Raw genomic sequence first — 17,899 nt, forward strand, 5'->3', positions numbered from 1 at the left:
CTGTGACTGTAAACGAAGAGAATTTTCTTGGGAGGTTATACGGTTGGTATTTGATTGTGAGGTATTCTAGAAAAGGACTTGAGTTTCTCTATGTTATCACAATCACACCATGAGTAGTTAATCATGAAACATACATCCCTGCCTTTCTTTCTCCCGGAGAGTTCTTTATTCCTGTCTGCGCGATGAACTGAGAACCCAGCTGGCTGTATGGACGGGTACAGTATATCCAGAGAGAGCCATGATTCCATGAAACATAGTATAATACAGTCCCTGATGTCTCGCTGGAAGGAGATCCTCGCCCTGAGCTCGTAATATAGTAATATACTCAGAAGCAGTGGATGGTGTGCCCGCCTCATGAGTCGGACTAGAAGTCCACTCCCGAATACCTCTTCTCCGCCGGCGGCATCTTGGAGCAGCCTCTGGGATAAGTTTAAATGTCCTGGTGGGTACGAACGAAGGATCCAATTCAGGAAAGTCGTATTCCTGGTCGTAATGCTGGTGAGTTACCACCGCTCTGATATCCAAAATTTATTTCTGGCTGTATGTAATAACACAAAATATGTTCTGGTCTAATAATGTAAGAAATAACATACAAAAAAACGAAATACTGCAAAGTTGCTTAAGAGCTGGAAGCAGAGCTGCTATGTCTGTCGGTGCCACCTTGCCATCAAGTGGAAACCATCTGATACTGACTGGGAAGAGGAGAAACAAAGGTCAAAGGTTACAACTTCCTGTGTTATTAACCTCCTACATTGCACTGTAGTTTTAGATGTCCCCCTACAAACCTCAGATTGTTGTCAAATATGTTAGGCTCACACATTGATTATAGTCTGCAGAGCTAATGCCAGGGAGCTAACTGATGTCTTCAGTTCTCATAGTCTACAGAGTTAATGCCAGGGAGCTAACTGATGTCTTCAGTTCTCATAGTCTACAGAGCTAATGCCAGGGAGCTAACTGATGTCTTCAGTTCTCATAGTCTACAGAGCTAATGCCAGGGAGCTAACTGATGTCTTCAGTTCTCATAGTCTACAGAGCTAATGCCAGGGAGCTAACTGATGTCTTCAGTTCTCATAGTCTACAGCGCTAATGCCAGGGAGCTAACTGATGTCTTCAGTTCTCATAGTCTACAGAGCTAATGCCAGGGAGCTAACTGATGTCTTCAGTTCTCATAGTCTACAGAGCTAATGCCATGGAGCTAACTGATGTCTTCAGTTCTCATAGTCTACAGAGTTAATGCCAGGGAGCTAACTGATGTCTTCAGTTCTTAGGAAAGTTACTCCTCTGCGTTAGTTACTTCCACATGCTGTACACATGGTGCAGCTGAGAGTTTTACTTCCACAATACATAAGCATAATACTGTGACCAACCTGCAGGCAGCACAACAGAAACCTACAGTATGCACATCTTCAGCCCACACCTTCAGCCCTTATCTTCAGCCCACCTCTTCAGCCCATACCTTCAGCCCAGAACTTCAGCCCACACTTTCAGCCCATACCTTCACTGTACATCTTCAGCCCACACCTTCAGCCCACACCTTCACTGCACACCTTCAGCCCACACCTTCACTGCACACCTTCAGCCCACACCTTCACTGCACACCTTCAGCCCACACCTTCACTGCACACCTTCAGCCCACACCTTCACTGCACACCTTCAGCCCACACCTTCACTGCACACCTTCAGCCCACACCTTCAGCCCACACCTTCACTGCACACCTTCATCCCACACCTTCACTGCACATCTTCACACACACAGAGGCTGTCACTCCACACACACAGAGGCTGCCACCTCCACACACACAGAGGCTGTCACCTCCACACAGAGAATTTCACCTCAAGCATCCAACACTGACTGTATACATCTTACCTCTTACTTCTTACCATCTTATCCTCACACACTGTGCAGTAAAATGCTCTCCTTTTATCTCTCTCTCTCTTCCTCTCCCTCTCTTCCTCTCCCCTCTCTCTCTCTCCTCTCCCTCTCTCTCTTCTCCCTCTCTCTCTCTCTCTCTCTCTCTCTCTCTCTCTCTCTCCCTCTCTCTTTCTTTCTCTCTTTCTCTCTCTCTCCCTTTATCTCTCTCACTATCTATCTCTACTATCTCTCTCTCTTTATCTCTGTCTCTCTCTCCCACTCTCCCCCCCTCTCTCTTTCACTCTCTCGCTCTCCCTTCTCTCTCACTCTTCTCTCTCTCCCTACTCAATTCCATTAAATCCAAAGGGCTTTATTAGCATGGGAAACATATGTTTACATTGCCAAAGCAAGTGAAATAGATAATAAACATAAGTGAAATAAACATCCAAAAATGAACACTCACAAAGGAACAGAGACATTTCAAGTGTCATATGTGCTCCCTCCCTCCCTTTCAAATGTCATATGTGCTCCCTCCCTCTCTCTCTCTCTCTCTCTCTCTCTCTCTCTCTCTCTCTCTCCCTACTCTCTACCTTCTCTCTACCTTCTCTCTATCTCTCTCTCTCTCTCTCTCTCTGTCTCTCAGCTACTTGTCAGTGTTTTATGATCCCCTGTTCCTGTACTCCGATACACCTCCATACACACACATGTCTATTGTCCTCTCTAATCTGTCATGTCATACATACACAGAGCTGGTCTCTAATCTGTCATGTCATACATACACAGAGCTGGTCTTGTAGATCCATCCAGTCTCTGTCCCAGTGTGTCTGCCCCCCCCCCCCCTCCTGGTTGGCTGTTCTAGTGCCTGTGTCTGCCCCCCCCCTGCTCCTGGTTGGCTGTTCTAGTGCCTGTGTCTGCCCCCCCTGCTCCTGGTTGGCTGTTCTAGTGCCTGTGTCTGCCCCCCCTCCCCCTCCTGGTTGGCTGTTCTAGTGCCTGTGTCTGCCCCCCCTGCCCCTCCTGGTTGGCTGTTCTAGTGCCTGTGCTGCCCCCCCCCTGCTCCTGGTTGGCTGTTCTAGTGCCTGTGTCTGCCCCCCCCCCCCTCCTGGTTGGCTGTTCTAGTGCCTGTGTCTGCCCCCCTCCCCCTCCTGGTTGGCTGTTCTAGTGCCTGTGTCTGTCCCCCCCTCCTGGTTGTGGTGCAGAGGGGCAGGGGGTGAGAAGATGCATCACTGAGGAAAGAGGCTGGAGCCTGGTCTGTTTTTCTCTCATCACCCCCGTCTATCTCTTCTTTAGCTTTTTCCATTGTTTTATTTCGCTCTGGGGAAGGTTTAGGTCTATATGTGTCTCTATGTGTCTCTGTGAGTGTGAAAGACACATCAGCTCATGGGTATGGTTTGAACCAGATGATTGTGTAATAAAAAGGAAGACCACCCCCCCCTCCTCCTCCTTCCCCCCTCCTCCTCCTTCCCCCCCCCCCTCACATTAATAAAATTAAAGGACCAGTGTGTATTTATTTCGCCTCCTGTCATTGGTGGAGCGGTATTCTCTCGGAACATGCATTGATGCGTTGTTTTGATGTGAACTCAATGTCTCTATGTCAGAAATATGTCCCAATTTCCCAATCAAGTTGATAACGTTAGAAATAGCCAGAAAAATGGATAAGGCAAAAGGGAATTTTTCTCATCTGCACTTTCAAGACACAGAATAACACTGTTGAGGTAAATACATAAACACATGTTAATGTAGTATTAATAACACACCATCATCACTATCTGAAATTCCAACAACAACAAAAACTTGAAAAAGGGTCACCCCTTTTAAGGCAATCAGGTGAAATGTGGTGAATTCTGACATTGTGCTTGAAAAGGGAGGTAGAAGAGAGGATACAGCTGATCTGATTGAGGTCTGAATGCTCTCCATGTGATTCGATTACAAAACTTGGTTGTTTTCCTCTCAACGTAGACGAGTGAAGAATGAATACGATTTCGTTCTTATCAATCAGCCAATCAGGAGCTTTGACAAGGTCACGAGAGGACAATGGTTCCTTAGACAATGGCCACTGTCATTATATCAGACGGACCTCTGAAATGTAGTTATCCATTTATTCTATCTTCTCGAACAGATTACGCAACACGCGTCACATCATGCATGTATGTAACAGGTACACATCGAAGAGAGGTCGGTGCTCCTCGGGGTACATTGTGTGAATAACCATGCCATTCCTTCTGCCTGGAGACTTTCCAGTTTCAATAGCAGCCATGTTGAGGAAGAACAAAGCCAGAAAGCTCTTTCAAGCATCAGAGGTTAATCATTTCTTTAACAAGCATCCCAGCTGTGAGAGTAATTCTACCGTGCTATTAAATGGTCAAAAGTAGTGCACTATATAGGGAATTTAGGGTGCAATTTGGGACGCACACCGTGTCTACGGTAAGAGTAGTGTAGAAAGCTCTTAAGGTTGCATTGCTGCTGCATCTGCTCAAAAACCCTCGAAGGCCAATTTCATCTCACTGAGTCATGCTCTCTGTATCGTAACGATGTTAACTTAACACATAGCAACCTCGTCGAGAGGTCCAGATTACTTTGAGTAACAGCTAATGTTTAATAAATAGACATTGGTAACATTTTACTCGCCACTGACAGGTATTAGGCATTATGATGTAGTTATAACGCGTTATAACATTTGTTCTAGTATTAGTATCATCTTATAAATGCCCCTCTAGACGGTAAAACAGCTATTTTATGGTCTGACCCCTGGCGCTGCTCGTGATGGGATCTGACTGCATTTGTGTCCGTCACACTCCACCTAGAGTCTACAACGTTGTATTACACAGACTGTGCAAGCGAGTCCAATATACGGTGTACATACCATTATACAGCGTGTTCAAACACAATAACCAAACAGCTATTAAGGAAATAAAAAAAAAACAGCAAGAATAATCATCATATTCACAAAACCCCCTCTCAACCCAACCACATAAAGACATGTTTAACCTATCAAAACACAACAAAAGTGAGAAGTTATGATTAATATTCCTACAGTACCTCTTCAACTGTTTCCTCTTCCCCCCCAAAAAAATAAATCAGGTACTTGGCTGTCTTGAGACATGAGGTGGAGTGGAGTAAAATGGAGGAACTAAACCCTTCAGGGGATCCTTATATCTCTACACCCAGTCCTCTATCAATTACTGTATGAGTGATAGCAGCAGGGAGCCTACAATATGGGTCCACAGGTTAGTCACATGTCATTGACATAGGTAATCTCGAGGGTGAGCCATGGACAGAGAGAGAGAGGGAGATCCATGAAGCTGTTGTGTCAATGGAGGGGTGCCTGGGTATTTAAGGGTCATTCTGTATATAAACATTTGGATCATCTGGTGGTGGGAGCTATTTAAGTGATAATGCCCGAGAAGCTGGCATTTGTAGGACATATTGGCACGGGTGTTGTTAGGCCCTAGACATTTTACATTTTAGTCATTTAGCAGACGCTCTTATCCAGAGCGACTTACAGTAGTGAATGCATACATTTAATTTCCTACATTCTTTTTTTTTCTGTGCTGGCCCCCCGTGGGAATCGAACCCACAACCCTGGCGTTGCAAACACCATGCGTTGCAAACACCATGCTCTACCAACTGAGCTACAGGGAGGGGCAGAAGTCGAATCTGTGCCAATATATCCTCCAAACACAGGCTTCAAGGGCACTTTTAGACAATGGTTTACCAACATATACAAATAATGATTGACGTATTTTCATTTAAAAAAAAATGTTATTTCGATTAATGTACTTGTACTGTTTCATCCTTCCACGAGATATAGTCCCGACACAAATCTAGGGTTGCTGCCCAAGCTGGCTGGTCGTTCGTTCTATCGGTTCGGTTCCCAGAGATGCGACTCAGTCGTTCAGTCTTTTTGTTCTGTATCTATGGACCCAGTCGTTCGTTTTAAATGTTCCATTGCCATACTGGCTGGCAACGTTCTAATCCCTTGCTAGCTAGCCAACTACGGCTGACTTTCAGTCAGGTTAAAAAGCTAGAATAAGCTAGAATAACAGCAAAGTAGAATAACAGCAAAGTAGTGAATTTGCATTTGTTTCAGCTGTTTTCTTGTGACATTTATTTGGATACATCCATAACACGCTAACGAGGCGTGATTTCACCTGGCATAGAAAATGTGCTGTCTCATCAGGACACTGTTGTTGAGAGGAGCTAGCCAACAACACAGCTAACACAATCACTTCAAACTGAAACTAGAAAGACTGCAAACTACCTTTTTTTCAATTGACATGTCTTTGTATATATCCATACAAATTTGGCCAGCTGATTCATGATTTCGACTGGCTGAGAAAAGCTGCCTGCCTGTCTGTCTCGTCCAGACTCCCGACACACTCATTACTATGGGACAACTGGAGATCCAATTTGAATATTGAAACAATGTTGCAAATGTCGGAGAGACAGACAGCAAGTATATTACAAATCTCTGCTGTTGAAAACTAAGTGTTAGTCTAAAAGAAATGTGAGATAATGTCTAGATGCTTTTTAATAGTGGAGATCAAGTTTATAAATTGCTTGGCTGGGCTGATAAGACAGTAGATTGTGCAGTCAGATGGAACAGAGTAAATAGGCATTTTAACATCATAGATTTAGCCGGTGGTAACTTGTGGAATAGACACCAGCTGGAATGTGGTTTTAACCAATCAAAATTCAGGATTAGACCCCGTTGTATAACAGGCCCTAGCTGTCAATCATTGTTGAAACGCACTGAAAGCTGTTTGATGTAGAGATTACATCCCACCCAGTCTGACTGAGAGGACACCACACGACAGCAAATACGCTGAGTTTCATGAGTTCTTTCTATCACCAGTAGTCAGATACAGTGTCTTCAGATGCACATTGCGCACCTAAACCCAAGTGGTTTCTGATCCATAGTTATTGATCCATAGTTATTGATCCATAGTTATTGATTCATAGTTATTGATCCATAGTTATTAATCCATATTTATTGATCCATAGTTATTGATCCCTAGTTATTGATCCCTAGTTATTGATCCCATAGTTAATGATCCCTAGTTATTGATCCCTAGTTATTGATCCCTAGTTAATGATCCATAGTTAATGATCCCATAGTTATTGATCCATAGTTATTGATCCCATAGTTATTGATCCATAGTTAATTATCCATAGTTATTAATCCATAGTTATTGATCCCATAGTTATTGATCCCATAGTTATTGATCCCATAGTTATTGATCCATAGTTAATGATCCATAGTTATTAATCCCTAGTTATTAATCCATAGTTATTGATCCATAGTTATTGATCCCATAGTTATTGATCCCATAGTTATTAATCCCATAGTTATTGATCCCATAGTTATTGATCCATAGTTAATGATCCATAGTTATTGATCCCATAGTTATTAATCCCATAGTTATTGATCCCATAGTTATTGATCCCTAGTTATTGATCCCTAGTTATTGATCCCATAGTTATTGATCCATAGTTAATGATCCATAGTTATTGATCCCATAGTTATTAATCCCATAGTTATTGATCCCATAGTTATTGATCCCATAGTTATTGATCCCATAGTTATTGATCCCATAGTTATTGATCCCATAGTTATTGATCCATAGTTATTGATCCATAGTTATTGATCCCATAGTTAATGATCCATAGTTATTGATCCCATAGTTATTGATCCATAGTTATTGATCCCATAGTTATTGATCCCATAGTTATTGATCCCATAGTTATTGATCCATAGTTATTGATCCCATAGTTATTGATCCATAGTTAATGATCCATAGTTATTAATCCATAGTTATTGATCCCTAGTTATTAATTCCCTAGTTATTGATCCCTAGTTATTAATTCCCTAGTTATTGATCCCTAGTTATTAATTCCCTAGTTATTGATCCATAGTTATTAATCCCATAGTTATTGATCCATAGTTATTGATCCCATAGTTAATGATCCATAGTTATTGATCCCATAGTTATTGATCCATAGTTATTGATCCATAGTTATTGATCCCTAGTTATTGATCCATAGTTATTGATCCATAGTTATTGATCCCATAGTTATTGATCCCATAGTTATTGATCCATAGTTAATGATCCATAGTTATTGATCCCATAGTTAATGATCCATAGTTATTGATCCCATAGTTATTAATCCATAGTTATTGATCCCATAGTTATTGATCCCATAGTTATTGATCCCATAGTTATTGATCCATAGTTATTGATCCCATAGTTATTGATCCATAGTTAATTATCCATAGTTATTAATCCATAGTTATTGATCCCTAGTTATTAATTCCCTAGTTATTGATCCCTAGTTATTAATTCCCTAGTTATTGATCCCTAGTTATTAATTCCCTAGTTATTGATCCATAGTTATTAATCCCATAGTTATTGATCCATAGTTATTGATCCCATAGTTAATGATCCATAGTTATTGATCCCATAGTTATTGATCCATAGTTATTGATCCCTAGTTATTAATTCCCTAGTTATTGATCCATAGTTATTGATCCCATAGTTATTGATCCATAGTTATTGATCCATAGTTATTGATCCATAGTTATTAATCCCATAGTTATTGATCCATAGTTATTGATCCCATAGTTAATGATCCATAGTTATTGATCCCATAGTTATTGATCCATAGTTAATGATCCATAGTTATTGATCCCATAGTTATTGATCCCATAGTTATTGATCCATAGTTATTGATCCCTAGTTATTGATCCCATTGTTATTGATCCCATAGTTATTGATCCATAGTTATTGATCCCTAGTTATTGATCCATAGTTATTGATCCATAGTTATTGATCCCTAGTTATTGATCCCTAGTTATTGATCCCATAGTTATTGATCCCATAGTTATTGATCCATAGTTATTGATCCATAGTTATTGATCCATAGTTATTGATCCATAGTTATTGATCCCATAGTTATTGATCCCTAGTTATTGATCCCTAGTTATTGATCCCATAGTTATTGATCCCATAGTTATTGATCCATAGTTATTGATCCATAGTTATTGATCCCATAGTTATTGATCCATAGTTATTGATCCATAGTTATTGATCCCATAGTTATTAATCCCATAGTTATTAATCCCATAGTTATTGATCCATAGTTATTGATCCCTAGTTATTAATTCCCTAGTTATTGATCCATAGTTATTGATCCATAGTTATTGATCCCTAGTTATTGATCCCTAGTTATTGATCCCATAGTTATTGATCCCTAGTTATTGATCCCTAGTTATTGATCCATAGTTATTGATCCCATAGTTATTGATCCATAGTTATTGATCCATAGTTATTGATCCCATAGTTATTGATCCCATAGTTATTGATCCCATAGTTATTAATCCCATAGTTATTGATCCATAGTTATTGATCCATTGTTATTGATCCATAGTTATTGATCCCATAGTTATTAATCCCATAGTTATTGATCCATAGTTATTGATCCCATTGTTATTAATCCCATAGTTATTCCATAGTTATTGATCCATAGTTATTGATCCCATAGTTATTAATCCCATAGTTATTAATCCATAGTTATTAATCCATAGTTATTGATCCCATAGTTATTGATCCCATAGTTATTAATCCCATAGTTATTCCATAGTTATTGATCCCATAGTTATTAATCCCATAGTTATTCCATAGTTATTAATCCCATAGTTATTGATCCATTGTTATTGATCCCATTGTTATTGATCCCATAGTTATTCCCATAGTTATTGATCCATAGTTATTGATCCCATAGTTATTAATCCCATAGTTATTAATCCATAGTTATTCATCCATAGTTATTCATCCATAGTTATTGATCCATAGTTATTAATCCATAGTTATTGATCCATAGTTATTGGGAAAAACGTCTCTGAGCTGTCATACACACCTAAACCAATAGTGGGAATGATCAAGAATTATTATCAAGAATTATTAGGTAATCCTCAGATCAAACCTAATCTAAGGTTACTATACTCACCCTCCCATTATGGCCAACACAGTGTTAGCTGTAAGCTCCCAGGTTCTGTGGGGCCCACTCTACACCACTATTCCCTTACTCTGATACAACCTCAAGTGGAAAGGGGAGTGTCTACACTCCTAAACCTCAACACAAGGCCTACATTATGTTTCAAAACGAATCTATGGGGACCATGAGGCCCTTTGCTCCATAGAAATATAATCTCTAGAAAGGGCTTGGAACCTTTAAACCTGGCAATTTGACTGATAAACTGAATTTATTCTATTTCTATGCTTTGTTCCACTAGGAATACGTCAAGTAAGTCTACTGGGACCAGACACATATACACATCTCTCTCTCTCTATCTTTCTCTACATCTCTCTCTCATCTCTCTCTACATCTCTATCTCTACATCTCTCTCTACATCTCTTTCTCTCTCTCTACATATCTCTACATCTCTCTATCTCTCTACATCTCTCTCTCTCTCTACATATCTCTCTCACTCTCTATATCTCTCTCTCTACATCTCTCTCTCTCTACATCTCTCTCTCTCTCTTACCATCTCTCTCTCTCTCTCTTTACATCTCTCTCTCTTTCCATCTCTCTCTCCCTCCATTTCTCTCTCTCTCTCTACATCTCTCTCTCTCTCTACATCTCTCTCTTGCTCTCTCTCCCTCTCTCTCTACATCTCTCTCTCTACATCTCTCTCTCTCTCCCTGCATCTCTCTCGCTCTACATCTCTCTCTATTTACATGATCTCTCTACATCTTTCTCTCTCTACCTCTCTCTCTCTCTCCTGTTTAAATGAACCAGATGGTGACATTTTAAATGAATCATCATCGTTTTAGAACATTCTCTCTCTGGGTCTATCCAATATAATGTACCAGGTTCACCACCAGGACACATGGTGCGTGGAGAGGTGTTAATACCAAGCCAACCGTTTCTCTGCTTAAACTGTTATGATTCATCCTAACAGTTCATCCATTTCAGGCTCACTACCACAGCTCTTCCAGTTCCAACCTGTTGCCTCATTCAATCCAAAGACAACTTCCTCACTGAGTGTACAATAAAGCTGTTCAAATGACTAATATATATATATTTTGTACTTTACCCGTTTTCCGATCTTGTCTCATCGCTGCAACTCCCCAACAAGCTTGGGAGGCAAGGTTTGAGTCATGCGTCCTCCGAAACATGACCCACCAAACCGTGCTTCTTAACACCCGCCCTCTTAACCTGTTTGGGATAGGGGGCAGTATTTTTCACGATAAAAAACGTACCCGATTTAATCTGGTTACTACTCCTGCCCAGAAATAAGAATATGCATATAATTAGTAGATTTGGATAGAAAACACTCTAAAGTTTCTAAAACTGTTTGAATGGTGTCTGTGAGTATAACAGAACTCATATGGCAGGCCAAAACCTGAGAAGATTCTATACAGGAAGTGCCTGTCTGACAATTTGTTCTCCTTCTAGGGCATCTCTATCAAAAATACAGCATCTCTGCTGTAACATGACATTTTCTACGGCTTTCATTGGCTCTCAGAAGGCGCCAGAAAGTGGAATGAGAGCTCTCCAGTCTCTGGGCGAAAAACAGCAGGAGTTTTTGTGAGTGGTCCTGCTGAGAACAATGACACTGGAGCGCGCGTCCACGAGACGACTCCATTTTTTTCTTTCAGTGTTTGAACGAATACAACGTTGCCCGGTTGGAATATTATCGCTATTTTATGAGAAAAATAGCATAAAAATGTATTTTAAACAGCGTTTGACATGCTTCGAAGTACGGTAATGGAATATTTTGCATTTTTTTGTCACGAAATGCGCCGGCGCGTCACCCTTCGGATAGTGACTTGAACGCACGAACAAAACGGAGCTATTTGGATATAACTATGGATTATTTCGAACCAAAACAACATTTGTTGTTGAAGTAGACGTCCTGGGAGTGCATTCTGACGAAGAACAGCAAAGGTAATCCAATTTTTCTTATAGTAAATCTGAGTTTGGTGAAGGCCAAACTTGGTGGGTGTCAAATTAGCTAGCCATGATGGCCGGGCTATCTACTCAGAATATTGCAAAATGTGCTTTCACCGAAAAGCAATTTTAAAATCTGACACCGCGATTGCATAAAGGAGTTCTGTATCTATAATTCTTAAAATAATTGTTATGTTTTTTGTCAACGTTTATCGTGATTAATTTAGTAAATTCACCGGAAGTTTTCGGTGGGTATGCTAGTTCTGAACATCACATGCTAATGTAAAAAGCTGGTTTTTGATATAAATATGAACTTGATTGAACAAAACATGCATGTATTGTATAACATAATGTCCTAGGAGTGTCATCTGATGAAGATCATCAAAGGTTAGTGCTGCATTTAGCTGTGCTTTTGGTTTTTGTGACATATATGCTTGCTTTGAAAATGGCTGTGTGATTATTTTTGGGAGGGTACTCTCCTGACATAATCTAATGTTTTGCTTTCGTTGTAAAGTCTTTTTGAAATCGGACAATGTGGTTAGATCAAGGAGAGTCTTGTCTTTAAAATGGTGTAAAATAGTAATATGTTTGAGAAATTGAAGTTTTTGCATGTTTTAGGTATTTGTAATTCGTGCCACGCTATACCATTGGATATTGGTGAGACGTTCCACTAGCGGAAGGTCTGTCCCTAACAAGTTAACCCGGAAGTCAGCCGCACCAATGTGTCAGAGGGAACACTGTTCAACTGACGACTGAGGTCAGCCTGCAGGCGCCCGGCCCGCCACAAGAAGTTGCTAGAGCGCGATGAGCCAAGTAAAGCCCCCTTGGCCTGACACCCCCCTGACCATATGGGACTCCTGATCACGGCTGGTTGTGATACAACCCGGGATCGAACCTGGGTTTGTAGTGACATCTCTAGCTTAGACCGCTGCGACACTCAGGAGGCCTAAAACCAGAAACCTTTAGACTTTTACTCAAGTAGAATTTTACTGGGTGACTTTCACTTTTACTTGAGTCATTTTCTATTAAGGTATCTTTACTTTTACTCAAAAATGACAATTTCGTACTTTTTCCAAGACTAGTGACAAGAGACAACTGAAGAGGCTTGTGTGGCAGTCAGACAGACAGACAGACAGACAGACAGACAGACAGACAGACAGACAGACAGACAGACAGACAGACAGACAGACAGACAGACAGACAGACAGACAGACAGACAGACAGACAGACCACTTTACTCTGCTTTTCTCCCCTTTCTTTCCAAGCTGCGTCTTGACAACACAGGGAGTGATGCTGCATCTTGACAACACAGGGAGTGAAGCTGCATCTTGACAACACAGGGAGTGAATATAAATCTGTCAAAAAATTCAAGCTCTTCAAGTCCATTCAGTTGTCTCTGAGAAGCTATTGTAGGTCTGCAGATCTGGTTAGATTTATATAAATCTATACTCATTCTACTCAAAGCCACCAGAGGAGCCACAGATATAGGTTAGCTATATATTGATTATGCCATCCGTAGACATCCACATATATAATATACATGCACACAGTAGATACACATACCAGATCACTTTAATATAGTGAGTAAACAGTGCAGTCACCTGGGTGTCATAGTAAACTCAGCAAAAAAAGAAACGTCCCTTTTTCAGGACCCTGTCTTTAAAAGATAATTTGTAAAAAATCCAAATAACTTCACAGATCTTCATTGTAAAGGGTTTAAACACTGTTTCCCATGCTTGTTCAATGAACCATAAACAATTAATGAACATGCACCTGTGGAACAGTCATTAAAACACTAACAGCTTACAGACGGTAGGCAATTAAGGTCACAGTTATGAAAACTTAGGACACTAAAGAGGCCTTTCTACTGACTCTGAAAAACACCAAAAGAAAGATTCCCAGGATCCCTGCTCATCTGCGTGAATGTGCCTTAGGCATGCTGCAAGGAGGCATGAGGACTGCAGATGTGGCCAGGGCAATAAATTGCAATATCCGTACTGTGAGATGCCTAAGACAGCGCTACAGGGAGACAGGACGGACAGCTGATCGTCCTCGCAGTGGCAGATCACATGTAACAACATCTGCACAGGTTCGGTACATCCGAACATCACACCTGCGGGACAGGTACAGGATAGCAACAACAACTGCCTGAGATACACCAGGAACGCACAATCCCTCCATCAGTGCTCAGACTGTCCGCAATAGGCTGAGAGAGGCTAGACTGAGGGTTTGTAGGCCTGTTGTAAGGCAGGTCCTCACCAGACATCACCGGCAGCAACGTCGCCTATGGGCACAAACCCACCGTCGCTGGAACAGACAGGACTGGCAAAAAGTGCTCTTCACTTACAAGTCGCGGTTTTGTCTCACCTGGGGTGATGGTCGGATTTGCGTTTATCGTCAAAGGAATGAGCGTTACACCGAGGCCTGTAATCTGGAGCGGGATCGATTTGGAGGTGGAGGGTCCGTCATGGTCTGGGGGCGGTGTGTCACAGCATCATCGGACTGAGCTTGTCATTGCACGCAATCTGAATGCTGTGCGGTACAAGGAAGACATCCTCCTCCCTCATGTGGTACCTTTACTGCAGGCTCATCCTGATATGACCCTCCAGCATGACAATGCCACCAGCCATACGGCTCGTTCTGTGCGCGATGGGCATCAAATAAACATCTCTGGACAGCCATCTGAAGGGAGTCTCCTTCGATTCAGACCAGAGGTCCACTAGTCTGGTCCTAGATCAGATTCTGCCGTCTCGCAAAAGTCCATGATTGTTATTTTGACACCACCATCTGATCTGGAACCAGACCAGATCTCTGCAGACACAGTGAGCTAAAGTCTTCTGCACAGATAATAACAGATAGGAGATTGGTGTTCCAAAAAGATGAGTGTGTGTGTGTGTGTCTACCAGACAGTCTGACACGAACTGCACTGTGATTATAGTAATACACATTGTCAGGCTGAGAGACATCACTGCAGATAATCAGAGAACATTGTGGTGGAGGGGTACGTCCCAAATAGTACACCATTCCCTATATAGTGGGCCCTAGTATAGTACTCTATATAGAGGGCCCTAGAATAGTACTCTATATATTAGGCCCTAGTATAGTACTCTATATATTGGGCCCTAGTATAGTACTCTATATAGTGGGCCCTAGAATAGTACTCTATATATTAGGCCCTAGTATAGTACTCTATATAGAGGGACCTAGAATAGTACTCTATGTAGTGGGCCCTATTATAGTACTCTATATATAGGGCCCTATTATAGTACTCTATATAGTGCGCCCTAGTATAGTACTCTATATATTGGGCCCTAGAATAGTACTCTATATAGTGGGCCCTAGAATAGTACTCTATATATGGGCCCTAGTATAGTACTCTATATAGTGGGCCCTAGTATTGTACTCTATATATTGGGCCCTAGTATAGTACTCTATATAGTGGGCCCTAGTATAGTACTCTATATAGTGGGCCCTAGAATAGTACTCTATATATTGGGCCCTAGTATAGTACTCTATATAGTGGGCCCTAGTCAAATGTAGTACTCTATATAGTGGGCCCTAGTATAGTACTCTATATAGAGGGCCCTAGTAGAGTACTCTATATAGAGGGCCCTAGTATAGTACTCTATATATTGGGCCCTAGAATAGTACTCTATATAGAGGGCCCTAGTATAGTACTCTATATATTAGGCCCTAGTATAGTACTGTATATAGAGGGCCCTAGTATAGTACTCTATATAGTGGGCCCTAGTATAGTACTCTATATATTGGGCCCTAGAATAGTACTCTATATAGTGGGCCCTAGAATAGTACTCTATATATTGGGCCCTAGAACAGTACTCTATATAGTGGGCCCTAGAATAGTACTCTATATATGGGCCCTAGTATAGTACTCTATATAGTGGGCCCTAGTATTGTACTCTATATATTGGGCCCTAGTATAGTACTCTATATAGTGGGCCCTAGTATAGTACTCTATATAGTGGGCCCTAGAATAGTACTCTATATATTGGGCCCTAGTATAGTACTCTATATAGTGGGCCCTAGTATAGTACTCTATATAGTGGGCCCTAGTATAGTACTCTATATAGTGGGCCCTAGTATTGTACTCTATATATTGGGCCCTAGTATAGTACTCTATATAGTTGGCCCTAGTATAGTACTTTATATAGTGGGACCTAGTATAGTACTCTATATAGTGGGCCCTAGTATAGTACTCTATATAGTGGGCCCTAGTATAGTACTCTATATAGTATAGTACTCTATATAGTGGGCCCTAGTATAGTAATTTATATAGTGGGACCTAGTATAGTACTCTATATAGTGGGCCCTAGTATTGTACTCTATATAGTGGGACCTAGTCAAACGTAGTACTCTATATAGTGGGACCTAGTCAAACGTAGTACTCTATATAGTGGGCCCTAGTATAGTACTCTATATAGTGGGCCCTAGTCAAATGTAGTACTCTATATAGTGGGCCCTAGTATAGTACTCTATATAGTGGGCCCTAGTCAAATGTAGTACTCTATATAGTGGGCCCTAGTATAGTACTCTATATAGTGGGCCCTAGTATAGTACTCTATATAGTGGGCCCTAGTATAGTACTTTATATAGTGGGCCCTAGTATAGTATTCTATATAGTGGGCCCTAGTATAGTACTCTATATAGTGGGCCCTAGTATAGTACTCTATATAGTATAGTACTCTATATAGTGGGCCCTAGTATAGTACTCTATATAGTATAGTACTCTATATAGTGGGCCCTAGTATAGTATTCTATATAGTATAGTACTCTATATAGTGGGCCCTAGTATAGTACTCTATATAGTGGGCCCTAGGGTAGTACTCTATTTGGGATGCAGCCGTTATTTGTCTTGTTTTAACATGATTGGAGGGTTTGCTCAGCACTGTTCGGATTAAAATAAATTGTCAGTTTCAATTTGTTTTCCTAAATCAAATGAAGAGCGTTCTGTGGGAGAGGTAGGAGACAGCTAATAGCCCCGCAGGAACCCTTCCTTCCAAATGAATCATCAATGTGAATGTCAACCTACAGAAAGTTCACTGTTACATGAATTGTCTGTCTTTCAATTTGTTCCCTAGAGGATAATGAAATACCTTGTGGAAGAAGACAATTTGTTTGAATCTGAATGTTAGACTGCTGTACCACCATCAGGTATAAATAAATCATGGGAATTCATATAAAGTGTAAAATAGTTCAGAAATGATTTTCAATGTACCGATTGCAGGAGGCAGTCATTATATCATTTATTACGGTACTGTCCATATACGTAGCTTGTTTTTGGTCACAGGTCCAGGAATGGCTGAAGAATTGCAACGTTTACCTGGAGCTAACCATGCAGATAACAATACATGGTGATTTGAAAAGTCATAGTCAATCAATAATATAATAATTATTTTTGCAACAATTTTTTATTTACAATCTGTAGAAACTATGAGAATAGAAAGGTTCAGTACTTTTGTGAAACATATACAGCAAATACAAATCCAAAATGGATGGTGTTAAGAGATAGATGGGAGGGGTTGAATGGAGCTGAAGGGTGGGACTAATAACAACAAGATAACCAATGTTGTCACGGTTTTCGTCGGTTATGGAGGACCAAAACGCAGCAGGTATGTGTATACTCATCTTCTTTATTTACGGGAAAAGAAGGGAAAAAAAACAAACAAACACGTATACAAAAATAACAAAGCAATGACCGACGACATAACAGTCTTTGACGGCAACACAGCAATCCAAGAACAATCTCCCACAAATACAAGACAAACACACCCAACTAATATAGGACTTCCAATGGTACGCCCAGTACCAGCGTGGTGCTGGTACTGGGCGTACCAGATTGGGAACGGACTGGGTTGACGCACTTCCGGGTCCGCACGAGAGACAGGAGCTGGAAACCCAGGGCTATGGAGGCGCACAGTCGGTCTTGATCTTACCTCCTGCACAACCCGTCTTGGCTGGATGGAACTAGTAGCCCTGCACGAGCGGGGTGCTTGTACAGGGCAGACTGGGCTGTGCAGGGGCCTGATGGTAGCCGTGCGTAGAGCGGGAGTTGGGTAGCCTGGTCCTCGGAGGCGT

The 17,899-nt window shown here is 41.1% G+C and overlaps 1 protein-coding gene across 2 annotated transcripts in view; it reads right to left on the minus strand.

Moving 5' to 3' along the window:
- The window catches only part of ampd2b (adenosine monophosphate deaminase 2b), a 61,149-nt gene that overhangs the window by 32,156 nt on the left and 11,094 nt on the right, over positions 1-17,899 (minus strand). Inside the window, exon 1 of one of the 2 annotated variants that reach the window (XM_045692879.1) lies at positions 4,889-4,989. The exons of the other annotated variant lie outside the window; for it this stretch is intronic. The gene's annotated coding sequence lies outside the window, so the exon portion shown is untranslated. Of the gene's footprint in view, positions 1-4,888; positions 4,990-17,899 lie in introns of those variants that run through there. 2 annotated transcript variants of the gene reach the window in all.

Source organism: Salmo salar, chromosome ssa13, assembly GCF_905237065.1.
Source record: "Salmo salar chromosome ssa13, Ssal_v3.1, whole genome shotgun sequence".
NCBI classification, from domain to species: domain Eukaryota; kingdom Metazoa; phylum Chordata; class Actinopteri; order Salmoniformes; family Salmonidae; genus Salmo; species Salmo salar.